The sequence below is a fragment of the Panthera pardus genome, unplaced genomic scaffold, assembly GCF_024362965.1.
Source record: "Panthera pardus isolate Hobbes unplaced genomic scaffold, ASM2436296v1 HiC_scaffold_1, whole genome shotgun sequence".
NCBI lineage: Eukaryota > Metazoa > Chordata > Mammalia > Carnivora > Felidae > Panthera > Panthera pardus.
The window spans coordinates 48,394,228-48,404,651 of record NW_026526654.1 but is presented as its reverse complement, the minus strand read 5'-3'; positions in this window follow the sequence as shown (position 1 = coordinate 48,404,651).

Here is a 10,424-nt window from a genome sequence, read left to right as displayed (position 1 = left end):
TGTTTTTTCTATCCATTCTGACATCCTATGTGTTTTGATTAGAGTGTTTAGTACATTTACATTCAAAGTCATTATTGATAGGTATGTATTTAGTGCCATTTTATTACTTGTTTTGTCATTGTGGCGATTTTCTCTGATCCTTTCCTGTCTTTGTCACTTTTGGTCTCTCCTTTGCAATCAAAGAGTCCCCTTTAATATTTCCTGAAGGGCTGGTTTAGTGGTCACAATCTCCTTTAGTTTTTGTTTGTCTGGGAAACTCTTGATCTCTCCTTCTATTCTGAATGATAGCCTTGCTGGATAGAATATTCTTGGCTGCAGATTTTTCCCATTCAGTACTTTGAATATATCATACCATTCCCTTCTATCTTGAGAAGTCTCCAGCCAGACTTATGGTCTTCCTTTGTAAGTTATGGACTTCTTATGTCTTGCTGCTTGTGAGATTTTTTTTTCTTTATCACTATGTTTTACAAATTTAAATTACAATATGTCTTTGTGTTGGCCTGCTTTTGGTGAATTTTATGGGAGTTCCCTGCCTCCTGGATATGGATGTCTGTTTCTGTCCCCAGATTAGGAAAGTTTAGCTATTATTTCTTGAAATAAATTTTTGGCCCCTTTCTCTCTCTTGCTGGCACTCCTATAATATGAATGTTATTATGCTTGATGGAGTCACTGAGGTCCCTAAGTCTATTCTCCTGTTGCACAATTCTTCTTTCTCTCTTTTTTTCAGCTTCATTATTTTCCATTATTTTGTCTTCTAGGTCATTAATTCATTCCTCTCCTTTTTTTCCAGTCTGATGTTCATTGCATCAAATCAGTTTCCAATCTCATTTACTGCATTTTCATCTACGATTCTTTTTTAATTCCTTTATCTCCATGACAAGAGTCTCACTGATGTCTTCTATTTAATTTTTCTGAAGCCCAGTGAGTACCCTTATGATTGTTGCTTTAAATTTTCCATCAGGCATGTTACTTATATCTGTTTCACTTAGATCTCTGGCTAAAGCCTTATCTTGTTCTTTCATTCTTTATCTTGTTCTTGTTCATTCATAAATTCCTCAGTCTTGGCATTTTGTCTAAGTCTCTGCCTTCTTGCGTGTGTTAGAAAAGCCAGTTATTTTCCTGCTCTTGAAAGTAATGGCCTTATGAAGAAGAGGTCATGTAGTGCTCAGGGCCTGGTGCTTCAGTGAGTGGCCCCAGTGTGTGCTGCTTGCACTCTGCTATTGTATTTTGGCTGTTCTATCCTTTAGGCCATTCTTCTGGCTCTCTTTGCCCACTGTGAGCGGTATTTGGTCCCTGCCATGATTGTGTGGTGAATTTCTACTAGATGTGCTCTGGTCTACTTATGAAATAAAATCTGACACCACTTCCATCAGAACTGACTCCCTGCAGAACTCTCTGGTTGGAAGATGTGGTGTGGGCAGGAGTTTATGCTGATCTTCTGGAGGAGGGTCCTCTACTCTGGGAATGAGGTAAGCTTGACTGAGAAGGGAAGTCCTACCAGAGCACAGGGGTGTGGGGCTTGGTGTAAGCAAGTTAGGCAACCATTCTGCATTGTGCTCCTTCCTGCAGGTGGTTCTGTTGCTGAGGGACAGGGGAGGAAAATAGCACTGGTCAGCAACTTTGTTCCTGGAGAGGTATCTCAATGAACACTCCCTCTCAAGGATATTCCCTAAGAAGAGTGAATAATCTCCTCTACTTTGTGCCCAAGGTATTCTTCAGATCACAGTTTCCATGGTGTCTGTCCCCTGGGTTATTTGCCTGCCTTTTCTCCAGGATCAGTGCAGTGTCTCCTGGGCTGTAGGCAAGCCAAGTCTTTAAAACTCAAGGCTTTAAGTCCCACTGGTGGTAAGAACTCATGAAATTCAGCCCCTATCATTTTCCAAGTCAATGGCTTTGGGGAAACATTCTCCTTGTGCATTTCCCTGTGTGCTCCTCTCTCTCTTGCCTTTCTTCACAACCACCGCTCCCTCCCCTCCACAGCATCTGCAATCCATTTCTCCCGTACACTATGTTTCTACACTTCCTACCTTCTTTGATGTGGTCTCTCTCCTTTTAGTTGTGGAGTTTTTCCTATCAGTCTTCAGGTCAATTTGGGGGGTATTTAGGATGATTTGATAGTTATATAATTGTGTTCATGGGGGGAGACCAGCTTAGAGTCTTCCTACGCTACCTCCGTCTTCCTCTTTTTTCAGGAAGTTGCAGAACTTGGCCCTTATGAGTGTCCAGGCCACCTTCAGGAGCTGTATCACAGATTGCCAACTCTTCCAACCCCCCTGAAGTTAGGCACCCCATTTAATTATTTTTCTTGGATTTAGAAAAATCAATTGGATTGTGGCAGATGATGATGAACTACCACAAAATTTACCAAATGGCAGTCTCAATCACAGTTGCTATATTAGAAGTAGTATGTTTTCTGGAGCAGAATGACATAGCCGTAACAGTTGCTGCATAACCACTTACCTGGAGAATTCATTCATCTCAAGCTTCAACAGTAATGAGAATCAAAAGAATAGATATCTTGCTGCCACAATAAAATCTCACTCAGGAGTGTCTCTAAGGACCGTAGAGGAAGAATAGCCTCCTAGATGGGATGGTTGAAACATATACCCTTACTTGTTCTCTTTGTATGGAGAAAGATGTAGAGAAGCTTGAGGTTTTGATATACATGACTCCTGCATAGTGACAATTGGCTTGGTACATTTTCAGTGACAGAAGGAAGAAAATTAGAAAACGGAATGAGAGGAAGTCTGAGGAAGAGACATCTGGATGGTAAAAGACAGAAGACAAAGTGGGCTTATTTTTTTTTTTTCTTTTTCTCTACAAGTCAATGACCTCTAGAAGAGGAAATCTGAATCTAAGGGGCCAGCATTACTCATTCTTTAGAAGTCAGCCAGCTTCATTTTCAGCCACCTCAGTGCTGGCACAATGGGCATATAAATGGGTTGGCTATGGTGGCAGAGGTTATGGCCAGGTATGGCCTTAATAACATGGATTCCCTCTTATCAAGGCTATTCTAAATACTGACACCACAGAATTTATTGCACATTGCCAGTAACTGAGACTGATGCCATGTACTTAGTAGGTACTATCTTTTGATGACTTAAGTCTGTCACTTAGTGGTAGATTACTTTGGAGACATATTTTTCATCCTCAAGTGTCAGTGATTTGTCCTTAATATAGAACTGGTCTTATCTCCAGATGTAAGTTTACCTTTCCTGACCCTTATGTGTCTCCCAACCAAACACTTACAAATGTCTAATTAATTGGCATGGTCATTCATATAACATTGACTCAGACAAGAGATTTATTTTACAAGGGCTATGTGACTATGAGTATATGATCATGATTTCCACTGGTTTTACAATGGATCCCATATATCTGAAGGGATTGGCCTAATAGAAGAGTGAAATAACTGTTAAAGACTCAGCTGAGACACTAGCTTGGATTATCAATCTATGGATATATGGTGTGTTGCCAATTCCTGATAAATAGTGACATTTAACATTTTAACAGCTACAATACAAGAATCTGGGAACTGGGATATGAACATCACATTGGTTCCTCTTAACAATAACTTAAAAAAATTAACTTGGAGAATTTGTGCTTTCTGCACCCCCTCCCCCTGCCCTGCCATTATTTTACAATCTATTGGATTAGAGGTCCTTGTTCCTACTGGCAAAATACTTCCTCAACAGAACATTGTAAGGGGTCCATAGAAATTGAAATTATGACTACTACTCAGCCACTTGGGACTCCTCCTTCCAGTCAACCATTAAACAAACAAACAAACAAAAAGAGTTACTATATTGAGGGGGATAATGGCCAATTACCATAAGGAGCCATAAGCTACATGGTGGAGGAAGTTAAGAATACATCTGAAACTGGGGAATTTCCTGGGATTTCTTTTGGTTCTTTCCTACCATGTAATAATTGCAAATGGGCAATTGAAACAGTCACAGGACAATGGTAAAGCAAATATGGGCTAATAACTTTTGGGAAAAAAGATCTGGGTCTATCCACACTGGTAAATAATCTTGACCAACCCAAATAAAGCCCAAAAGTGAGGGGAATTCAGTATGGGTAGTGGAAAAAAAAAGATGACAAATATTAATCATTACCTGGGGGACATCTGCTATTGTTGAAGAAGACACTATTTGGTTTCTTTTTCTATTAATTTACTTGTATTATTTCTTTTAAGGGATTGGGTTACCACCTTGAATAGGCTTTGTGGTTGACTGGCCTTAATAGAGTTGAGTGGTATGAATAATTAACTTCGGTCACCTTTTGGCACAATGTAAACCTAAGGGCTTTTTCTGGCTCCTAGCACTGCTGAAGCAACTATTTTGAAGTAGCCTTCTGGGAAGCTTCACAGATAAAATGCACAGTGTCTCAGTCTGAGCTTTTTCCTGCCTATTACTTCCATCCCCTGAAATTCTCACCTCTTTTATCTATCTATGTGGAATGCCTGTGGGAATCCACTAAACACCAACACATATAGAGTCTTGAATATTAGGGGCTTCAATGTGTAATAGTGTCCTTAACCACTAGGGAATAAAGGCAAAAGATAAATATTTCCCCCTATGTCCTTAAGTGGGATTATTCTAAAATGCATTTTAAAGATCTCAGGTAGATCAAGCCCCAATCATCCTTAGGAGGGGTCAGTCATAAGATATTTTTTGATTAGTTGTCTGTCTGTCCCTCTTCCAGTCTCCCAAATGTTTATTGAAGCCAAATTAATTACTAAAATGCTATGCTCCTATACTTCAGTTTTCTTCTATCTTGCATACAAAAGAAATTTCACATATTGCCTGCCTTCTAAGTGTCTGTGACTTATACTTTGAGCTACTGTACAAATTTTTATATCATTTATATAGCCTGTAAGAATCATACATAAGGGAATAATTGTTAACTGTCAAATCACAGTGTATTTCTAATCATATTCCATCAGTAACACATGTTTTACATTGTTAAGACATCCTGTCTGAAAAACAAAACTCTGGAATGGAATGTAAAAAGCCCATTCTTTTAGATGGTTTGAATTATTCATGAACACAGCACCTTGTCAGCACTTAGAATGTAATCAAAATATAAATGATGCATGTGCATGTCGTGTCCAAATTCCATACTGGATATTCTAAGTTATACACAAGTATCACTATCTTTTAAACAGCAAAGCAGACTTTCAACTATGTAATATAGTTTTGTTAAACCTAATTAATTAAAATGTTTTTATGTTTAAATTTACCTATCACAGTCTTAAATATAAACTATTAACAATGACTCCATTAAAAACTCAAGTATGCTATCTAGTAGGACATAATGAACTACTTTAAACCCTTTCAGAAAAAATTTGACATACTATTTCTGTATTTTTCTGATAGGCTCTCATGAGGTTTCTTGAAATTTCACTTTATATTAATAGATCACCCTAAATAATATGTTATTCATTTTATTATGTCTAGGAAATTTAAACAGAAAAATTCACTACTTGGATTGTGATGCATGAGGACATAACATTAATTTATTCTGTAACTAGTAAGTAGTGTATATTATAAAAGTATACTATGTTGTGCAACTAGTAAGTAGATTTTATGAATATATGAACCTAAACTCCACTACCTGAATCTGATATTAATTTTGGAACTAGATAGGGATGTAAAATAGGAAATGAGATGTGTACATATTCCAGTATATGTATATACACATATATACATACACATATGAATGTATCTGTGTATAGACAGATAGTTAATGAGTTCAATATTAAATGGGGTAGAGAATTATTTGACAAAATACTTGCCTTTAAGCAGCATAGGGACAAATAAGGAGAACTGATTATCATCTGGGAAAAAAAAAGAAAAAAACAGTGATAAAGGAAGTGATAATTGGTGCTAACTGGAATGGAAATTCATGATTTATGTATTTAGATATTAATTCAATTACATTTATTAGCATTTCTTATATGTAAGGTATATTGCATGCACAGAGTATATGATGAATGATGAAGACAGATAATACTTCTGACCTTATAAAGAAGCTTCAAGAATAAGATTGTTGGGATGGATCAGATTATAAAAAATTTACTCATAAGAGACACACCTTAAATGTAAATATCCAGAAATATCAAAATTGAAAAGATGGAAAAAGATATTTTCTGCAAACAGTAACCAAAAGAAATCTGAGAGACCTATATTAATTATAGTAAAAGTAGACTCCACAGAAGCATTATTAGAATGCTTCATAATGATAAAAAGGTATATCTCCAGGAAAATAAATAAATCAAATTTTCATGCAACTAAATTCACGCTTTTAAAATATATCAGGTAAAAATTGCCATTTCTAAAAGTATGAATAGATAATTCCACAACCATTGTGAGTTATTTTCAGTACTTCTCTGAGAACTTGACAGAGTAAGTAGACCAAAAATTATTATAGACAGAAGATTTGACCAACATGATTTAAAAACTTAACCCTAATTAACACATATAGAATAACGTATCCAACAGCTGGAGAACACATTATTTTCAAGTGCACCTAAAAGTTACCAAAATTGATCACATAATGAGTCATAGAATAACATTTCAACAAAGTACTAAGGACTTAAATTATATACAGTAATACCAGTGAAACTAAAAAAATAATTTCAAAATATACCTAGAAATATTTGAAAATTAGGCAATGCGTTTCCAATCTACCCATGTTATGATAGCTAATTTCATGTATCAACTTGACTGGATCATGAGACGTCAAGATATTTGATCTAACATTATTTCTGGGTGTGTTTGTATGGATGTTTCTGGATGAGATTAGAATCTTAATTGGCATATTGAGTACAATAGATTGTTCTCTTCAATGTGGGTAGGTATCATCTCATGGAGGGCCTGCAGAGTGAAAATGTGGAGAAAGAGTAAATTTGCTCTCACTCTGATTATGTGGAGCTGAGCCATTTATTTTCTCCTGCCTTTGGACACTGGGACTTACACGATTGGCACTGCAGTTCTCAGAACTATACCATAAGCTTTCCTGTGTCTCCGGCCTGCCTGCAGACAGCATTTTATATACATAATCTAAAGATACATTATATTATTTTGTTAATATATTAGATATTATCATCATGTATATATAATATTACATATTATATTATATATGTAAATATATTATTGGTTCTCTTTTCCAGATAACTCTAATACACAGGGAACAGATGCCATTGGAAATTATTTTAAGTTTGGTGATAATAAAAATACAACCAGAGGGGAGCCTGGGTGGCTCAGTGCATTGAGCACCCCACTTTGTCTCAGTGAAGTCACGATCTCCGGGTTGGTGAGTTTGAGCCCCGCATCCGGCTTGCTTCTGTCAGTGCAGAGCCCACTTTGGATCCACTGTCCCCCTCTTTTTCTGCCCCTCCTCTTCTCTCTCTCTCTCTCTTTCTCTCTCTCTCTCAAAAATAAACATTTATAAAAAAATAGTCATTTGTTCTGGGATTAACCACTTTTATTCTTTTTTCTCTCATTCCACAACTAATTGTCCAGTTATGCACAGCTTGCCTCCATGAAGTCTCATCTGCTCCATTATTTCTAAGGCCACTACCAACAAATCATCTCAGGTCCTAATTTTCTCCAGCTCACTGAAAACTACTGAAACGTAATTCCTGTTATGTTCATTCATCCTAGACATAGTTGCCAATATAATCTTCCTGATGTAGTATTTAGCTTCCTTATTTGCATATATAAGCAAACTTAAATTTGTCTTTAAGGATATATAAGAAATGTCTCAAATCTGTATTGTGCAACTGTCATGTGATATTTCCTTTATATAACTGGACTCATCCAACACCCACTGTCACCATGCTTTCCTTTCTGACATCCCTTCTGGATTAATGCCTCCTTTTCTGTCTGTTAACATCTTATCTGTACTTCAAGTTTTATTTCACTTGTTACCTTCTCAAAAAACCCTGATGAGTTATTTCCAACATCTCATCTTCCAATTCTTTGATTCCTTGAAGAAGTAAGTTCATTTTAAACTTCTCTGACAGTGCTTGTATGCTACCACAAAATGATTTGGTTAGTACTCTCATAACCTACTTTACTGTGACTTTAAGTTGATTAAATTATGTTTTACTTTTCTTTGTATCATCAGTAGGGTATAATACATGAAGAAGTAGATGGAAACATCTAAAGATAAAACAACATGTTGAGATTTATTTTGTCTTGTTTTGACATATTGAAGGCCATTTAAATTTTTTTATTGAAGGTAAGCTTCAATTCAAGCTGAATTGAATACTTATGAACACATATATAAAGAAGAAAATATTTGGAATGAATACATTTGTATCACTTGGAAATACTATGAATTAAGTTTTAATTTTGACTCATTGCACATAAAACAGTTACATTATTTTATATAAACATTTATTTTTTTTTACCATATCATGGTTTTGGAATTAATTTTCTCAGGGCAAACCAAATCAAACCAGAAAATTCCTTGCATAATGTATAAATTAGTACAAGTTGCTATAGGAAAATTCTAAATATATTTTAGGGTACTGGGAGCTTCCCTTCTCCCTAACCTCTAGTAATTCAGTGCATTTGATAAAATGCCCCATATAACATCTCTAGTGTCTTGCTTTACTTTCCTGAGAACTTATATAGTGTAGGTGAATATGAGAAGTTTGAAATAGGTTAGAAATTGTATAGTTCAATGATTCCAAATCCACCTAAATGCCGTACATGAATTATAATTTCATTATAGAGCAATAAATTTCAAGTATTGAACACTTCTCCAGTTTATACTTAACGAAGTGGCTATAAATTTTAGTCTTTAATTCTAAGGCTCTCCAAATGTCTTTTATGTGGAATATATTTACAAGAAAAATACTATTTAATTCTAATAAAGCATTTACACATATTCATTAGCTACTACAAAAAAAAAACTATTAGGAATATTTTTCTATTAACTTTTGAAATATCAATCTGGAACTATTATTTAAAAAAAAAACCTGAACCATAGATATATAAAATACATGCTTTCTAATGATTAAAATTATAGAATAATATTGTGATGGAATTAAAGGGGATCAGTCAAAAGGATCTAAATTAACTTGTTTAATTAACCTTTGTGTTTAAGAAACTAAAAATAATTCTTACTATCATTCTAAAAATACTCAAAATATATTATTTTTTAAGTTTATTTACTTTGAGAAAGACAGAGATAGCACTAGTGGGGGCGGGACAGATAAAGGGAGAGAGAGCGAATCCCAAGCAGGCTTCACACTGCTAGTACAGAGCCCAATGTGGGGTCTGAAACCATGAAACCGCGAGATCATGACCTGGGCCCAAACCAAGAGTTGGATGCCTGTCTGTCTGACTGAGCCACCAAGACACCCCTCAAAATACATTCTTAAGTAAAATTTTGTCAACCAGGTGTTATTTGTAAGTGAAGAATCACTAAATTCTACTCCTGAAACCAATATTACACTATATGTTTGCTAACTAGAATTTAAATAAAAACTTGAAACAACAAAAATAATGAGTCATAAAAATTTTTTGATAGAGTGACTGCTTTGTTTTACTCTGAATAATTTATTTTCAATTAATTGTATTTATTCCATTTTGAGGGACAGGAATTCTCCATGGAAAAATGAAATTTTATTTATAAAGCAAAATGATCAATATTGATGTGGGAAACAAAGGCAGAAGGAAATGTAGATAAAATTAAGTTTTCTTACAACTTGCAGTCCGTTGACAAATACTTGAGGCAGGCAGAGTACAACATTCCTCCAGGAACCCCCACTGTCTTAATGTTAATTCTTTGCTAGAGAGAAAACAACTTTAGCTTGCCTACAGGTAGGCCTCCAAGATCCTGTGAATCTTCTTTAGCATATGAAAACCCTTTTGGTAACTTCCTTTTGTCTTTACCTCCCCCAACTCCCAAATATATAATCAGTCACCCCTCACACTTGTAATGCAGCTCTTTCTGCCCATGGGTCCTGTCCCAGTGCTTTTAATAAAACCACCTTTTTGCACTGAAGACGACATCTCAAGAATTCTTTCTTGGCCGTTGGCTCCAAACCCCAACACTTCAAACCTCATCAAATATCAGGTACTTGAAATATTTAATTGTGGTGATTCATGAAAACTATCTTCAAATAAAGTTAAAAAAAAAATAAACCAAATATTAAACACTTCATTTTTAAATCTCACCAAAAGCAGTTTAGATTTAACTTTTCTAAGAGCTTTAATTCTATCACAAAATATTTTGAGAGTTATCTCCTAGGAATAAATTTCAATTAAGCTCCAAAAACTTCCCTATTTCTTAAACCAATAATACATTATCATGAGAAGTAAGACAAGAGTAAAAGAAAAGAAAAAAAAAAAGCATAAAATTAATGCCTTCGAATTTAGACAAGTGAGGATTGTTTTCCTGGG